The 17,392-nt window shown below is 40.9% G+C and overlaps 1 protein-coding gene across 7 annotated transcripts in view; it reads right to left on the minus strand.

Annotated features, from left to right (window-relative positions):
• LOC116570493 overlaps positions 1-17,392 on the minus strand; it is a 192,042-nt gene that overhangs the window by 19,685 nt on the left and 154,965 nt on the right. For 4 of the 7 annotated variants that reach the window (XM_032307683.1, XM_032307684.1, XM_032307681.1 and 1 more), the window contains 2 exons: positions 16,578-16,754; positions 4,867-4,965 (listed from right to left, as the gene is read on the minus strand). The gene's annotated coding sequence lies outside the window, so the exon portion shown is untranslated. Of the gene's footprint in view, positions 1-4,866; positions 4,966-12,834; positions 14,464-16,577; positions 16,755-17,392 lie in introns of those variants that run through there. The other 3 variants (XR_004277444.1, XR_004277445.1, XR_004277443.1) reach the window with 3 other exon arrangements.

Genomic DNA, 17,392 nt, shown 5'->3' on the forward strand with positions numbered 1-17,392 from the left:
GCAGCAATTATGTGGAGGCAAGGGGGGAACTCAGCTGCTACTGGATCTAGTTTCTTGCTAAGATAGGCTACTGGTCTTTGCCAAGGCCCCAGAGTCTTAGTTAAAACTCCTTTAGCCACCCCTGCTTTTTCATCCACATACAAGTGGAAGGGCTTGGTAACATCTGGGATGGCCAATGCTGGGGCACTCAGTAAGGCTGTTTGTAATTCCTGAAATGCTCCTTCTGCCTCAGCTGTCCACTCTATCATAGTGAGTCCCCCTTTTGCCAGTTCGTAGAGAGGTCGGGCAATCTTCGCAAACCAAGGTATCCACAGCCTACCGTAGCCCACCGTCCCAAGAAACTCCCTCACTTGTCGGGACGTGGTGGGATGGGGGTATCGGGTGATTACCTGTTTCCTGGACTCAGACAGTGAACGCACTCCCTCGTGGAGATCAAAGCCTAGATAAGTGCCATGGTTCTGACAGAGCTGTGCTTTCTTCGCTGACACCTGATATCCTTTGTCCTGCAGAGTCTGTAAGAGAGCTCTCATCCCCCACAAACATGACTCATAGTCCTCAGCGACTACTAGCAAGTCATCAACGTACTGTAACAGAGTGACTCCTGGGTTGGAGGTTCTGTACTCATGCAAATCCTCATGTAAGGCCTCGTCAAAGATAGTGGGTGAATTCTTGAACCCTTGGGGAAGTCTTGTCCAGGTGAGCTGGCCTTGGAATCCTTCCTGTGGTCGGACCACTCAAAAGCAAAAAGGGGCTGAGATACCCTTGCTAAAGATATGCAGAAAAATGCATCCTTGAGATCTAAGACGGTATACACAGTTCTTTTGGGGCCCAGGAGGGAGAGTAGGGTATGGGGTTAGGCACCGTCGGGTGGATATCTTCAACCCGTTTATTAACTTCCCGCAAGTCCTGGACGGGTCGGTACTCCCCAGTCTCGGCCTTTTTGACGGGCAGCAAAGGTGTGTTCCATGGAGATTTGCAAGGAACTAGGATCCTGTCTCCTTGGAGGCGGTTAATGTGTTTTCTGATCCATTCCTTTGCTTCCTGGGGAAGGGGGTACTGCCAAATGCAAACAGCTGTAGCTGTCGCCTTTAATTGTACCACCACTGGAGGTTGTTCCTTGGCCAAGCCAGGGGGCTTCCCTTCTGCCCAGACCTGGGGAAATTCATCCTGTAGGATTTGGAGAAGGCTTCCCCCTCCTTTGTCTCCTCTGGTTTTGAGACTGGTTCGTAAAGGAGGTATTCATCTACTGCTGCCATAAGCACTTGTACAGTGGGTTGTCTCAAGGTTACAGTCATGCCTCCTTCGGAGAACTAAATGCCAGCTCTTAACTTATGGAGGAGATCTCTTCCCATCAAGCTATATGGGGCATTAGGGAGGACCAAAAATCAATGTTTAACTACTGCTGAGGCCAAATTTAAAGTCCTTTCTGTTGTCCATTTATGTCTCTCTGTGCCATTTGCTCCTTGTACCCAAACTTCCTCTCCAGATAGTTTTCCCATAGGTTTAAGTAATGATGAAAATTGGGCTCCCGTGTCCATCAGAAAATCAACTGATTTCCCCTCCACTTCAATTTTTACCCGAGGTTCGGGGAGGGGCTCTGAACCATGGCCCCTTCAGTCTCTGGTGGCAAGCATTGCTGTCTTCCTTTTGGGGCACTTCCTGGCCCAATGTCATTTTTCTTTACAGTAAGCACACTGATCCAAATATAAGTCTTCCTACCTGCTTTCTCTGTGCTTAGGCTTTTCCTTCCATTTACTATCCCCTACCTGTCTCCTCCCCGCCTCATGTAATGCCAAAACCTTAAAGTTTTTTGTCTGTTTTTCATCCTCTTGTGCATCCCTGTTGTTAAACACTTTTTCTGCTATTCCCACTAACTCAGTCAGATTCTTCCCTTCAAGTCCTTCAATTTTCTGAAGTTTTCTATATCTGGGGCTGACTGACTGGCAAAGCAATATCGTCTAAATGAGCTATCATGCAACTTCCCTGAAGTTTAGCTCAAGTTGTCTAGCTTAAGTAAACAAACATTTAAGGACAATCAAATCTAGAACTTAACATCCATAAAGGTGTCTTAGTAAAACATAATTTTTCTCTCTAAAATAACCCTCGTTTTCAGAGATAGCCAAATCAGGACTAATTTATTTGAAAAACAAGTCCATTTTTAACAAGCTTGGCCTAATTATTTACATAAGCTCAGCAAGAACAGTGAGGAATCATATAAATCTTTTAGAATCTGCTCTGCTGGAACTTCTCATAAGGAATCTCTAGGTTGAACTTATGATAGCCTCTCCAGGCCAGAAGCCAAGCTACATACTTGCCATCAGACATGCCTGCAATACCTGTCAATTTGGGCGAATTCCTCTTCCTGAGGCCCCCAAAGAATCCTGAGGTTCCTGCACCTGCCAGGAAGTAACATCCTTTACTCATCTGGTGAGGCTGCTGGGAATTCTGTAAGCAAGGCAACAGTTCCAAAGGGCTTTACAGTTCCAGGTTTTATAAAGTCCACCTTAGTTCCTTTAAGCTGTCTAGTCATATCTGAGTCTTTTCAAATATGACATTCCAGTCAAAGCCATAGTAGAATAACCAGTGTTTCCAATGGTGTCCTGTTACAAGGAGAACAGATTCTCATTGAACTTATGCAAATGACTGATTGCCATGGGCAAGAATACTTGCTGAGACCTTTTGGTTTCAGAGGGTTCAGATAGAGAGAAAGAGTTGAATACCTTGATTTGTTTACAAATGACTAAATTTTTATCTCTGTAAGTTACAGATAACTTAAGAAAAAGTTTCCCTAGTCTGGAAGAGCAAACATAAGACAAAAACATCAAGAGATACAACATTACAATCTTTCAGTTCACCTAGTCCCATGTTAATAATTCTGGTTTAGTCCGAATGCAGCTTTTACTTCTGTAAATTCTTACCCATTTCAGTTCCAGGATTTTAACATATCAAAGACCTGTATTTGTCCTGAAATTCTTCCCATATGAACTTTCTTTGAGACAGAATTTATCTTACAAGAGAATTAAAACAATTACAAATGACAAAAACTCAGAATAGATATGGTAAAGAGCTGGTGAGATGAGAACTTACAATGTAATTGGCAAGAAAATCAGGTTACTTCTGTGACATGTAACATTTCCATAATCACAATATCAAGTGATGATCTATCAACATATTAAAACTTTAGGAAATGCATAGCATTTTCCCAAATGTAACCCAAGGTTTATCATTGGTTTAAATCTTGTCAACAATTGCTAAAACCTTAGAAAGTTTTAAAACACATGCCTAAATATAATTAGGGATGTTAAACACCTGATAAAACAAAACATAGAAACTGAATTTTCTGGGCAGGCAAAGAGAAAACCATAACAGATCAATTAACTTAAGAAAATTTTGTCTTTTTAAACAGAGAGAAAACCAGCTTTTCTATACCAGTGTCTTTTTTTTTTCTAAATATGCAGATAATGAGTTTACTAGGTTTCCCTCCCATCGTGAATGATGTCTCAGACAAAGGGAAGGGGATCTTTCAGATGCTGTCCTGCTCGCGTCCCTCACGGGAACTTAGGAGCGTCTTAGCTAAGGTCTGTCCATATAAACCCCGGACCAGGCTACTCCGTGGAGTAGATGACCTTTATGCCATATGACACCCTGTGAGACTCAGAGTGCAGCCCACTCAGACTCTGTAGCAGAAGCGGTGGAGCCATACAGACACATTCACACAGTCAGGCACTCTTCAGATTCAAACTTTTACATATCTCCTACTTTTTACATACAGAGTTGCTTTTCTCATTTCCATCAGTCTTAATTACACTTAATTACACAGAATTTTGTACTCTTAGAAATACCTTAACCTCTACCGAAGACTAAATATAAACCAATTGTGAGCTGTTACAACAGAATTCTTTAGATGGCAAATTTATCAATCAGTTAAGCACAGAACGTGTTCACCAGCAGATTTCAAAAGCACAAACCCAGTTCCAGCAGCCAACGCTCTAGCATTTTATCCCACTTGGTTAAGACCTAGATGTCCAACAAATTTAATTCCATTTGTCATTCAAGCAACTCTTCACAGTTTCAGGTTACCAAAGACTTCAGAAGCCACTTTAACAATTACCCATTAAAACCTTGAGACAGACAAATAACCATCTCCACTTCAGGTGCCATGCTCTCCCGCCAGCAAGGGGGAGGGGCTAGGCAGTCCCTCCTCTGGTCAGGCCAGAGAAGGCAAGGGATTCCCCAAAACAAAAGGAGTTTCGGCAGCTGCTTGGGAATATTCCTTAAAGTCTCTGTCTCGAGGTCGGTTCATCCCGCAGTGCCAGTTCTGCTTACCAAAAGTGGCCCACTAGGCACTCATATTCCATGCCCAGCTCCAATGAGCATCAGCATTGGACACCTTAGCCAAGCATTAGACTAACCCCAATTGGCTCCAGTCATAGCCCTTAACACACTAAATGAGTGAGCGAGAAGCCTCACATCTATTATGAAGAATGGAGAGATGAAAGTCAGAGTCCCCTTACTCTCGGCTTGCCCCATTCCTTCAATCATAACAAACAACACAACAGGCAACAAAAAGACAACCGCAGACTCAGCTATCCTGCCACTGGTGGGGATTTTCTTTATCCCCCAACCGCCTAGGGGGACTCAAACCCCTCAACCATCTAGGGGGACTCGAACCCCCAACCGCCCAGGGGGACTCAAACCCCCTGACCGTCTAGGGGGACTTGAACCCCCTGGCAATCTACCAGTGGAGGCAAGGGGCATCCCCGCATCCACACCAGTCCTGGAAAGCATGGCTGCATCCAGCTTCTCCCCGGTGGGCCATACCCTGGAGCTCCAACCAAACAGACAGATAGGATCCCGTGATCTTACCTCTGAGGCTTTTCCCAAAAATTCTGTGCTGGCTCAGTTCTCGTCGTTGGAATCCGTGTGTCCCCTCCAATGTTAGGGTCCATAATCAAAGGAGCGAGACTGATACAAAGCGAAGGTCAAGCAAAGCTTTATTTTGCACCAAGCATCGAGAATCATACTGACTGGTCAGGGCCATCTCTTGCAAAGAGGTGACCCCTCCCAGCCTCACAGACTAACTTTTTTTCCTTTTTTAAAGATTTTATTTATTTATTTGACATAGAGAAATCACAAGTAAGCAGAGAGGCAGGCAGAGAAAGAGGGGAAAGCAAGCTCCCTGCCGAGCAGAGGGCCCGACGTGGGGCTCGATCCCAGGACCCTGAGATCATGACCTGAGCCGAAGGCAGAAGTCCAACCCACTGAGCCACCCAGGTGCCCCCACAGACTAACTTTTATAGAGGTAGTTTAGCCAGCTATACACAGGTGGCCAATGAGATTGCAATACACAAAGAACACTGCACAGTTATGCTAAGCCTGCCACTCACAGAAAAAAACTGCTAGGTAACACATGGGTGGCCAATTGAATTTCAATTTACCCTAGTAGATATATGTGTGCCCTACTGATTGGATGTCTTCACCTGGCCTGACCCGCTTTTGTATCTAGGCTTTGCAAGTAAGTTCCTCTGGGAGGGGCGGGGTCAATCTAAGTTTACTGCAACAAAATGGCTCCCTCTGATTAAGTAGGCCCTTACACTCACAACTCAGGAAAACTTCCCAGCTTACCTGGGTCACCACATAAGTCTGGTTCTGGATTTTATACTACACTTGGTTGTATCATCTCCAAGGAGGAGTATTTTCCAAAAGCTCTAATAAGATAATAGGCTTCTATTTGAAGAAACTCCACAGAGATAAGTGTAGATTCTCATACGTCCTCAATTTTCTAAGGACAGTCCTTCATGTTCTATCATTCCCATCCTCCTCACTGTCCCCACATGGGGACAGATGTGGGTTTTTGTTGTTTGTTTGTTTGTTTTGTTTTGTTTTTTCAGGATAAAAAAAGGCCTGAAGAACAGATTCTGGGGCAAAATCCTTTTAAACGGTATTGAAAAGAGTAGCTAGCTGTAAGATGTTTCTCATTCATTCACACACCAAACAAACTGAACTCTACTATGTAGTATTTCTAGTAGAAATAACAAGGTCATAGTTTAGTGAGCAGGTCATAGTTTAGTGAGACCTGCAAACAACTATAATGAAGTGAAGTGATGTGAACTATAAAAGAAGTAGGAATAAGAACACAATGAAAACACAGATAAAGGAGTCTTCTGCCAGGAAGGAGAAAAAAGAAGGGTTAGGGAAAATTTTACAGCTGGTGCCAACTGAGATGAGCCTTGTGAGGTATTCAGGACTTCCTCCTCCCCCTCTTCTCCCTCCTCCTCCTCCTCTTCTACTTTGTGTAGACTTTATGTTTTAGAGCAGTTTAGATTCAACGCAAAACTGGGCAGAAAGTCCAGAGTTCCCATATGTCCCTCTGCCTCCCTACCATACACACAACCTCCCCCACTCTTAATATCAAGAACCAGAGGGGGCATTTACTACAACCAATGGACCTACAACGATACAGCATTCTCACTCAAAGTCATAGTTTACATTAGAGTTCACTCTTGGCATTGTACCTTCTATGGGTGTGAACAAATGTATAATGACATGTATCCACCATTGTAGTATCACACAGAGTAGTTTCACTACCCTAAAAATCCTCTATGCTCTGCCTGTTTATCCCATCCTGCCCCCAATCCCTGGCAATTATGGATCTTTTACTGTCTTCAGAGTTTTTTCCAGAATGTCATCTTGTTGGAATCATACAGTGTGTAGCCTTTTCAGATTTGCTTCTTTCACTTCTTGATATGCCCATAAGGCTCCTCTGTGTCTTTTCATGACTTAATGGCTCATTCCTTTTTGGCGCTGGAAAATATCCATTGTCTGGATGTACCACAGTTGATTTATCCATTCACTTATTAAAGGACATCTTGGCTGCTCCCCAGTTTTGGCAACTATGAATAACCCTCCTATACACTTTTTAGGCCACATTATTAAGACTTAATTCACATACCATATAATTTATCCATTAAAAGTGTGTAATTCAGTGGCTTTTATTGAATTCACAATGTTGTGCATTCATCACCACAATCAACTTTAGAACATTTTCATTATTCAAATTTTTTTTAATTTGACAGAGAGAGTGAGAGAGCATAAGCATGGGGAACAGTGGGGAGAGAAAGGGAGAAGCAGACTCCCTGCCAAACAGAGAGCCCAATGTGGGACTCAATCCCAGGACCCCAAGGTCATGACCTGAGCCAAAAGCAGATGCCTAACCATCTGAGCACCCAGGCATTCCCATTTTTATTATTCTAAAAAGAAACTCTTCCCCACAGGCTTCATTCCCCCTTCAGTCTACTCATTCCTCCTGCCCCCACCCTAGGTTACCACTAATCTATTTTATCTACTGACTTGTCAATTCTGGACATTTCACATGAATGGAATCATATGGCCTTTTGTATCTGACTTCTTTCACTTATCATACCATTTCAAGGTCCATCCATATTGTACCATGTATCAATACTTATTTATTTTTATGGTAAATCATATTCCCTTATATAGATGTGCCATGTTGTATTTATACATTGATCCGTTGAATATTTGTGTTCTTTCTACTTTTTTGGCTCTTATGAATAAATCTGCTATTTCTGTATGTGTTTTTGGTATGGATGTACGTTTTCATTTCTTGCTTTTTCATTTTTATAGTAACTTAAAGTCATACTTTGTCTAAGCATGTTGCTTTCTGAGATTTGTTTAGTAAAACCATATTAAATTCCCTATGAAATGAGATCTCTGGGGTCTAATTGCAACTTATATCAAATGTCTGGGTGCATCAAGTTTCCCTCCTGCCAACACTTGCAAAATTAGCCCTTGAATCAGCAGGAATGATGGTGATACCTAATGTTTCAGAGTAATGAACACCTTATGTTCTCAAGGTTCTATTCTTAGAAAGTCAGAAAACGGTGTGGGAATCCAGCCAGAGGGAACCTGAGAAAACTAGAACATATATAAACATATATAAAAATATATGTCTGCTCATGCTAAAGCATGGTATGTGCCTGAGGATGAGAGCAGCAAAAAAAAACTGATCTGAAAAAGCAGAAGGGGAATCAATGGTGAATGCCTTTGAATGGCAGTTTCAGAAACTTGAACTTTGTGACACTGAGGGCAGCTTCATAACCAGAAGAATGGCATACTCTGTTTTGGAAAGATGACTGGCGAAAGAAAAGCTGGTTAAAAGTTCATGAAGAAATATGCAAGTTAATCACTGTATCACATAAGACTCCCTTGTGGATGATAGAAAGCCAGATGAGTTCTGGCTTGCTTAATTTTAATTTATTGTCTTATATTTCTCTGGAATATAGGAGTAGATCTGAGTTCTGACTCACTATCCCTAAGGTTCTGCTTTCTCAGTGTTGACTCATTCCCAAGCCACTTCTCCCATTAAGAGAAAAACATGTCCCAAGATGGATCTGGCAAGGAAAAAACAAGAACTCTTGTCTCAGTGTTCTCAACTAAAGTCCCAACATTCAGGTGAATGGCACCAGCTCAAGTCATAAGAACACTCCCGAAATAATTACTGGGTTACCATCCACAGCAAGTACAGAAATTGAGGATCGTTAGAAACTTCTATTACAATCTGACAGAGTAACTGAGTCTAATAATTAAAACTGAGGCTTATATTTTGTTTGTCTTAGTTTTCTTTTAATTTTTTAATTTTAATTTTTTTTTAAGATTATATTTATTTATTTGACAGGCAGAGATCACAAGTAGGCAGAAAGGAAGGCAGAGAAAGAGAGGAGGAAGCAGGCTCCCCACCGAGCTGGGAGCCCGATGTGGGGCTTAATGCAGGGCTGGATCCCAGGATGCCAGGATCATGACCTGAGCTGAAGGCAAAGGCCTTAACCCACTGAGCCACCCAGGTGCCCCTGTTTGTCTTTGTTTTGTGTGTTATTTTTTTTTTTTTTTTTTTTTTTTAGTGATTGATTTGCACTGTATTTTATGCAAGTATCAGCCCATGGTCCTTCACCACAGAAAGCCTGAGAAACTGTGGGCTAATGTACCTGCTCCACGGTGGAGTCTGGGAGTGAGTCAGCATTCTGGAAGCACACAGGGAGACTTTGGGAAGATCTTTCCCTCATGAGGGGGGCAAAAATAAACATCCACTAAAATCGTGAGACCTAATTTAGAGAGGGAAGGATACTCCCAGACTTTCCTCAACTCATTCATTATCTCATACTTTCTTCCACATTGACCTGCCTTTACTCAGAGTCCCTGGTAAGAATTTACTCTGCATAAGCTCTGGGTATGGCCATTTTTACAGGCTAAACATTACATACACTTTCACTTACCCTCCCCATTGGAACTTTGATGACTAGAGTCAAAGCATTTGAATGGCTCTCCTAACCCATTAAGAGAAAAACAACTTTGAGTAAGACTAACACAAGGTAATTACTAAACTGAGCTGGATTCCTTTGCCATGCTCTTGGCACCAAGGTATGGAAACTCCAGAGCCCTACAAGAGGTCTAAAGGAAAAAAAAAAAAATGTACAAAACAAATTTCAGGGATCTCAGTTTCTCATTAAAAATACATTTTAGAAAACTGATTTAGGTTAACATGCTAGGGCAGTTGTATGGCAAGAAAAAGCATGTAGTAATCGGCAAATTGCAGCTTTCATTTCTTTTTTAAAATAAAATGGAACAATAAAAGCACAATTAAAAATAAAATTAAAAAAGCATAATCTGAAAGAATTTTGATTCTTTTTCTAATTAAAGCTCTGCAATTAAAGTTTTGCTGCAGAACAACCTGTGTTCTTCATCTCCCAGTCCACAAAGGGCCAATTCAGGTCAAGGATTTGAGATGTGTGCTACACTCAGAGCTGGAAATGACTTTGGAGAACCTTCTAGCCTGACTTTTTCATTTCAAGAATTGGAAACTGAGGCAATGACAGGTTTACTTCCTTTACCATTAGTCTTCTCTTTCATGCATGTGTGTACATGAATGTGTGGATGTACATGTGTATTTTCTCTCAGAAGGCTTGGAAACTTGGAGTCTACACAGTTTTAACATAATTCAGACACTCAATATGGGACTTCTTTCTTCCTAGGGTCCTAACTCACCTTCTAGTATGAAGGCAAGGGTTCAATAAGCACAAAATTTTAGCCAATGCTGCCTCAAAATGTGCAATTTTTGCATAAATGAACTCTACAAACAATAGAGATAGTAATTTTTTGTGTGTGAAACTCTAACAGAAATCTAGTACATGTCTTCATACCTTCTGCAGTAAAATAAACTGAATATAATGTCCTTCATGACCCCAGCTTTGTCTAATAAACAGCTGTTGTACTCCAAAGGAGCAGGTGTATAAGTTCCAGGATATAGACACAAATGCATGTTAGCCCCCAAACCTACCATCATTTAAAAAAAAAAAAAAATCCATCACTTAGAATTTAGCATATTACTTCTTTTTCAGATAAACATAGTGGTTGTTTATCAAATACATCATGACCTATGACACGATGCCCTTTAGCAAGGCACAGGACTACCCTTAAGAGTTAATGTAGCACCCTTGCATCCTCATGAAAGGGTAGTTCAGCTTTCACAAATCAATGTAATGGAACAAATCAATAAGAGAAGAGAGAGGAATCACATTGTCCTCTCAATTGATGCAGAAAAAGCATTTGACAAAAGACAGCATCATTTCCTGACTAAAACTCTTCAAAATATAGGGATAGAGGGACCATTGCTCAACTTCATAAAATCCATCTATGAGAAACTCACAGCAAATATCATTCTTAATGGGGAAAAGCTGAGAGCCCTCCTACTGAGATCAAGAATACAACAAGGATGCCCACTCTCGCCACTGTTGTTCAACATAGAACTAGAATTCCTAGCAACAGCAATCAGACAAAGAAAAGAAGTAAAAAGTATTGAAATTGGCAAAGAAGTCAAACTCTCTCTCTTTGCAGATGACATGATACTTTATGTGGAAAACCCAAAAGACTTCATCCCCAAATTATTAGAACTCATTTAGCAATTCAGTAATGTGGCAGGATACAAAATCAATGCACAGAAATCAGCTGCTTTCTTATACACTAACAATGAAAATGTGGGAAGGGCAATTAGAGAATCGATTCCATTTACAATGGCACCAAAAACCATAAGATACCTTGGAATAAACCTAACCAAAGAGGTAAAGGATCTATACTCAAGGAACTACAGAACACTCATGAAAGAAACTGAAGAAGACACAAAAGATGAGAAAGCATTCTATGCTCATGGATCAGAAGAATAAACATTGTTAAAATGTCTATGCTGCCCAGAGCAATCTATACTTTCAATGCCATCCTGATCAGAATTCCACCAGAATTTTTCAAAGGGCTGGAATAAACCATCCTAAAATTTGTATGGAACCAGAAAAAAACCCAAATCGCTAAGGAAATGTTGAAAAAGAAAAGGCTAGGGGCATCACGTTGCCTGATTTCAAGGTTTTATTACAAAGCTGTAATCACCGAGACAACATGGTACTGGCAAATAAACAGACACACAGACCAGTGGAACAGAGTAGAGTGCCCAGATATGGACCCTCAATTCCATGGTCAAATCTTTGACAAAGTAGGAAAAAATATCCAAAAAGACAGTCTCTTCAATAAATGGTGCTGGGAAAATTGGACACCCATGTATAGAAGAATGAAACTCAACCATTCTCTTACACCATACAAAAAGATATACTCAAAACGGATGAAAGACCTCAATGTCAGACAGGAATCCATCAAAATCCTAGAGGAGAACATAGGCAGTAACCTCTTCGACATTGGCCATGGCAACTTCTTTCAAGACACGTCCCCAAAGGCAAAGGAAACAAGAGTGATTATGAACTTTTGGGACTTCATCAAGATAACAAGGTTCTGCACAGCAAAGGAAACAGTCAACAAAAAAAGAGGCAACCCACAGAATGCGAGAAGATACTCGCAAATGACATTACAGACAAAGGGCTGATATCCAGGATCTAAAAAGAACTTCTCAAATTCAACCCCCAAAAAACAGATAATCATGTCAAAAAATGAGCAGAAGACATGAACAGACACTTCTCCAATGAAGACATACAAATGGTTATCAGACACATGAAAAAATGTTCATCATCATTAGCCATCAGGGAAATTCAAATCAAAACCACACTGAGATGTCACCTTACACCAGTTAGAATATCCAAGATTAACAAGGCAGGAAACAACAAATGTTGGAGAAGATGTGGAGAAAGGGGAACCCTCTTACACTATTGGTGGGAATGCAAGTTGTTTGTAACCACTTTGAAAACAGTGTGGAGATGCCTCAAACACTTAAAAATAGGGTTACCCTATGAGCTGGCAATTACGCTTTTACCTCAAAGATACAGATGTAGTGAAATGAAGGGCCATATGTACCCCAATTTTCATAGCAGCAATGTCCACAATAGCCAAACTATGGAAAATGCTGAGAGGCCCTTCAACAGACAAGTGGATAAAGAAGATATGGTCCATATATACAATGGAGTATTATGCCTCCATCAGAAAGGATGAATACCCAACTTTTGTAGCAACATGGACAGGACTGGAGGAGATTATGTTGAGTGAGATAAGTCAAGGAGAGAAAGTTAATTATCATATGGTTTCACTTACTTGTGGAGCGTAAAGAATAACATGGAAGACATTAGGAAAAGGAAAGAAAAGTAAAATAGGGGAAATCGGATAGGGAGACAAAGCATGAAAGATTATGGACTCCGAGAAACAAACTGAGGGTTTTGGGGGGGGGGGGGGGACGGGTGAGCCTGGTGGTGGGTATTAAGGAGGGCACAGATTGCATGGAGAACTGGGTGCTGTACATAAATAGTGAATCTTGGAACACTGCAGCAAAACTAATGATGTATTTTATGGTGATTAACGTAACACACACATACATACACACACACACACACAAGAGTCAATGTAGTTTAGGTCAGCCCTTAGTTGGGGGTGGGGGAGTGAGGGAAGGAACCGTAAGGAGGAAATGGAACCGAACTCCTGTCTGGTGGGTACTTAATATGTGCCCCAAACTTTCGCTCCTTTCATTTCTCAACGCTGTGAGGGAAGAAATATTTTTCTCATTTTACAGAAAACAGAACAAGACTGAATAACTTGCCCCAGTTCAAAAAGCAAAAAGCTAAAAAGTGAGGCTATGACCCAAGCTTGTTGTGGTCCTAGGCCTGCATCTTCCCTCCACAGCAGGCTGTCCCAGACAGAAGAGACCCTGGGCTTGGTCTCGGATGCTTCCCCCTCCACTATCATACCAATTGTTATGTTTTGTGATAGAACAAACAAGCCCAAAACCTCCTGGTTTAAAACAATGGCCATTTTATTTCCTCACAATTCTGTAGTCTGGGCTGGGCTTAGCCAGGTAATCTTCTGTTGATCTTGCTAATGGTCACTCTATGGATTCATTCAGCTGATGGTCAGGGGCCTGGGCTTGGCTGGGCACCGAATGGCTGGGCTGTTCTCCTATGGCCTCTCCACAAAACTCCATCAGAGTCCTTATAAAGTAGATCAGGGCTCAGAACCCAGAAGCACAGCATCTTAAGGCTTCCCATATAGACACAGGAAAGGGCATGGCATCACACAGCCACCTCTAGTCAGTCAGAATGTCACGGGCCCTACTCCAGTTCAAAGAGCAAGGACTCTTCAAGGGCAAATGTAAGCAGAGGTGATTACTGGGGGCCAGCAGTGTAACAACTGTGTTTTCTGTTTCTTTTAATTTTATGTCCAGTTTTTCTCTCCTGTAAGTTTCCTGTAAGTTTCTCTACTTCTACCAGTTCTCGGTTTTCCTGCTTTGTAACGGACCTTCCTTAGCCAGTGGCAGAGGATTCCTTTCCTTCATATCCGGGAACTGAACCATCACATCATGTCAACTCTGTTCTGCAGGTCATCTCTCTTTGCAGCTCGGGTGGGCAAAGGAGATCCCTTCGCTTTTTGGTTGCTGTTTTGCTTTGCTTTTGTACCTGGCCCCAAAGCTGGAAGTATAGTTTAAAGGAAAAGAAGACATATCTGAATCGAGAAGCACTTCAATGCTTGGCCCTTACAAATAAAATCTAGAAATTGTGATCTTTAGTTTTACCTGCAAGAAGGCAAGGTGTCCGGTTCAATGGCCAAGTCAACAAATGGACATTTACCATGTTTTACATGCTTTAAATTTCCTTAGCCATCATTCACCAGGTCAGAGAAAGAAGAGAGGGCTGCAGGAATCAGATAATTCCCAGCATTACAATTCCGGTTCACAGCAGATTGCTTCTTACATGTGTCTAAAATGAGATCAGATTACATTTCCACTGAATCATTCAACCTGTCTGATCACTGCTTTCTGCTGTCAGAGGACCAAGAATTAGCTAGAGCCAGGAGAACAAGCTGTGCAGATACTACGAGCACGAGAAGGGCAAAGAAAATGAGAAAAAGAAATTTTAAAACACCCCAGGTGAAGATCCTTGCAGAAGGGATCATGGGTTTCCATTTGAAGTCCTGGAAAATTGCAATCAAAGTTAAAAGTTGAAATGTGAACTACCCTTCAAGAGTTTCTAAATTCTTTCACTGACAATGTTTATCATTGTTTATTTTATTCTGTTCTCTGAGGCCAGTCTTTGGATCCTTGATTTTTATATTACAACTAGGCCAGACATACAGGTGTAAAAATGAAGGGAATTAAATTCAATTTGGCTATTTATACATCTAAATTGCTCAAGTGAAGGAGGCAAGGGAGATAAAATGTCTTCATTATTATTTTAGATTAATTCATTGACTCTAATCTTATCTGTGCTCTATAGTCACAAACATCAAAACTTGATTGAAAATGTGCATAAATTCATACATATATGAATTATACATGAATTCATTATAACCCTCATAATGATTTACACAAAATCCAATTAACATTTTATGAAACTTCTGGAGAATCTGACTAGATTCTGATGTTTTTAGGAGAAAAATAAGTTTATCACAGCAAATTTTGAAGAAAGCATATGAGATACGACTAACTACACTAAATATTTAAATATAAGGCCATATCACTAAAATAATTAACTACTGGAAAAACAAACAATGTATAGATACAGAACACAGACTAGAGCTAGTCCAGAAATTGATTTGGATCCATGTAAGAATTTTCTAGAAAATAAAAATGACATCACCAGAAAGGAACTCATGCAGGAATAACTGAGTAGAAATTTAAAGAAAATAAAATCAGTCTAGATGCATCCCTCATGTGTATAACAAAATAAGTTTCAGATACATCAGAAAGTTAAATATTTAGGGGTGTCTATGGGTTAAGCCTCTGCCTTTGGCTCGGGTCATGGTCTCAGGGTCTTGGGATCAAGCCCCGAGTTGGGCTTTCTGCCCAGCATGGAGCCTGTGTCCCCCTCGGTCTCTGCCTGCCTCTCTGCCTACTTGTGATCTCTCTCTCTCTCAAATAAATAAATAAAATCTTTATTTAAAAAAAAAAAAAAAGTTAAATACTTAAACATATCTTTTTCCAAATGCCCACCCAAACAAGGTGATAGACTTGTGAATTTAAGACCCCGGATGAGGGGTGCCTGAGTGGTTCAGGTTATGATCCCGGGGTCCTGGGATTGAGCCCTGCATTGAGCAAGGAGCCTGCTTTCCCCTCTCCCTCTACTCTCTCTTTCTAATAAATAAATAAATAAATAAAATCTTAAAAGAAAAAAAACAAAAACAAAAACCAGGATGACTTTCTAAGCTTAAATTCCTTTTAAGAAATCATGAAGCAAAAGACGCAATTACTAACATTACATAAAATTTAAAACTTCTGTTTGTTAGGTGGGAAAAAAAGTATAAACAACTTCTTTTTAAAAAAGCAGACTGGGACAATTACATTTGGGAAATTTGGCAAATAGTTATTAGTGAATATTTTCTGTCCATGGCCTTTGTTCAAGGCAGCAGAATTAATCTCCTTTACAGCCCATTTCCTTATGACATTTCCTTGTGACAAGAGTATAGTGATTATGTGGCTTACCATTCTCTGACCTCAGCCATTTTAGTACATATATACTTGACATATCCCTATACCATCAACATGCAATATTTATTTAACAATTTTCTTTTCATCAACTCTATTTCACTTAAATAAATTTCATGTTGTTAGATGTGATTGAAATTTAAATCAGTAAGCCTTGAGCAAAGCAAATGATCGGACCCTCCGCACCCATACCCTTAGATGTGGGTGAGCCTCATCTAATCTGGTGAAGGGCTTGAGAGAAAAGACTGAGGTCCTCCAAAGAAAGAATTCTGCCTCTGGATTGCCTTAAGATTCAAGACTGCAACATCATCTCCTGCAGAAATTTCCAGCCTGATCACCTGCCCTGCAACTTTTGAACTTGCCAACTTCCACACTCACAAGAACGGACTCCTTAAAACAAATGCCCACACTCACCCCTCTGTGTGTGTGTGTGTGTGTGTGTCTGTGTCTGTGTCTATATGTCTGTGTGTTTGTGTGTCTGTGTGTACGTATCCTATCCTATTGGTTCTGTTTCTCTGGGGAACCCTAAGACTCTTACCAGCCTTCAGGAGCACTGACTTTTTAAATCACATTCAAATATCTTGGTCTAGATGCCAATGCTTACCTTAATCCAGCTCTTCCTTATTCCATGTTCACTTCGTGTGACTTCCCAATGTGAACTTTGCCTTACTCCAGCTGGACACCTCACATCTTTATGTTCAGCATTCTGCTGAAAATGCCTTGCTTTGCCAGTCCTTCTCCGTTCCTGCCTTTGGGGCCTGGATCCATTTCACATGAGGAGCTAAGGAAGAAATAAAAGGTGGAATAAATTTCTCACACCTAGAAATATGCAAAGCTAGCTTTGGCAAGTAAGGTTTCATCTCGTGGGCCAATTCTGACTAATTGGTGGCAGTTACTTGGAACATTTGAGGAAGGATTTGGAGGCTGTCTCTGTCGGGAAGAATACAGGGTTCGATTCGTGATGTCTGACAGTAGAAGGGTGCGAAGGGCCAGAGTGGTAATAAACTTCCTATATAATTGCCACCTCTGGCTTGGTTATTAAGGAAACCAGCCAAGAGTATTTTCCTGGGCCCTTTCCAATGTCTATTCAAGCAAGGTATTAGACCTATAAATTTTTTTACAAAAACTCAACTGATCTACATTTACATATATAGGGAAGGTCAACAAGGGCACTGAAACAAAGCAAGAAAGAATACTGAAAACAGGCTACTTTCTCCTCCCAAACATCTCCTTTTTCACACAGTAGCAAATGTTAAGACAGAATTTGCCTGCTGGGGCAAATGATTTGAGGAATACAAACAATCCATGACATCAGTTTAGCTATTCCTTGACCATGCTGCCCAGCACATGGGCACTGGAATATTCTCATAAATACCTTACCCCCAGTTCTCTTGGGATAGCAAAAGTTGCATTGGTCCC

This window comes from Mustela erminea, chromosome 12 (genome assembly GCF_009829155.1).
Source record: "Mustela erminea isolate mMusErm1 chromosome 12, mMusErm1.Pri, whole genome shotgun sequence".
NCBI classification, from domain to species: Eukaryota; Metazoa; Chordata; class Mammalia; order Carnivora; family Mustelidae; genus Mustela; species Mustela erminea.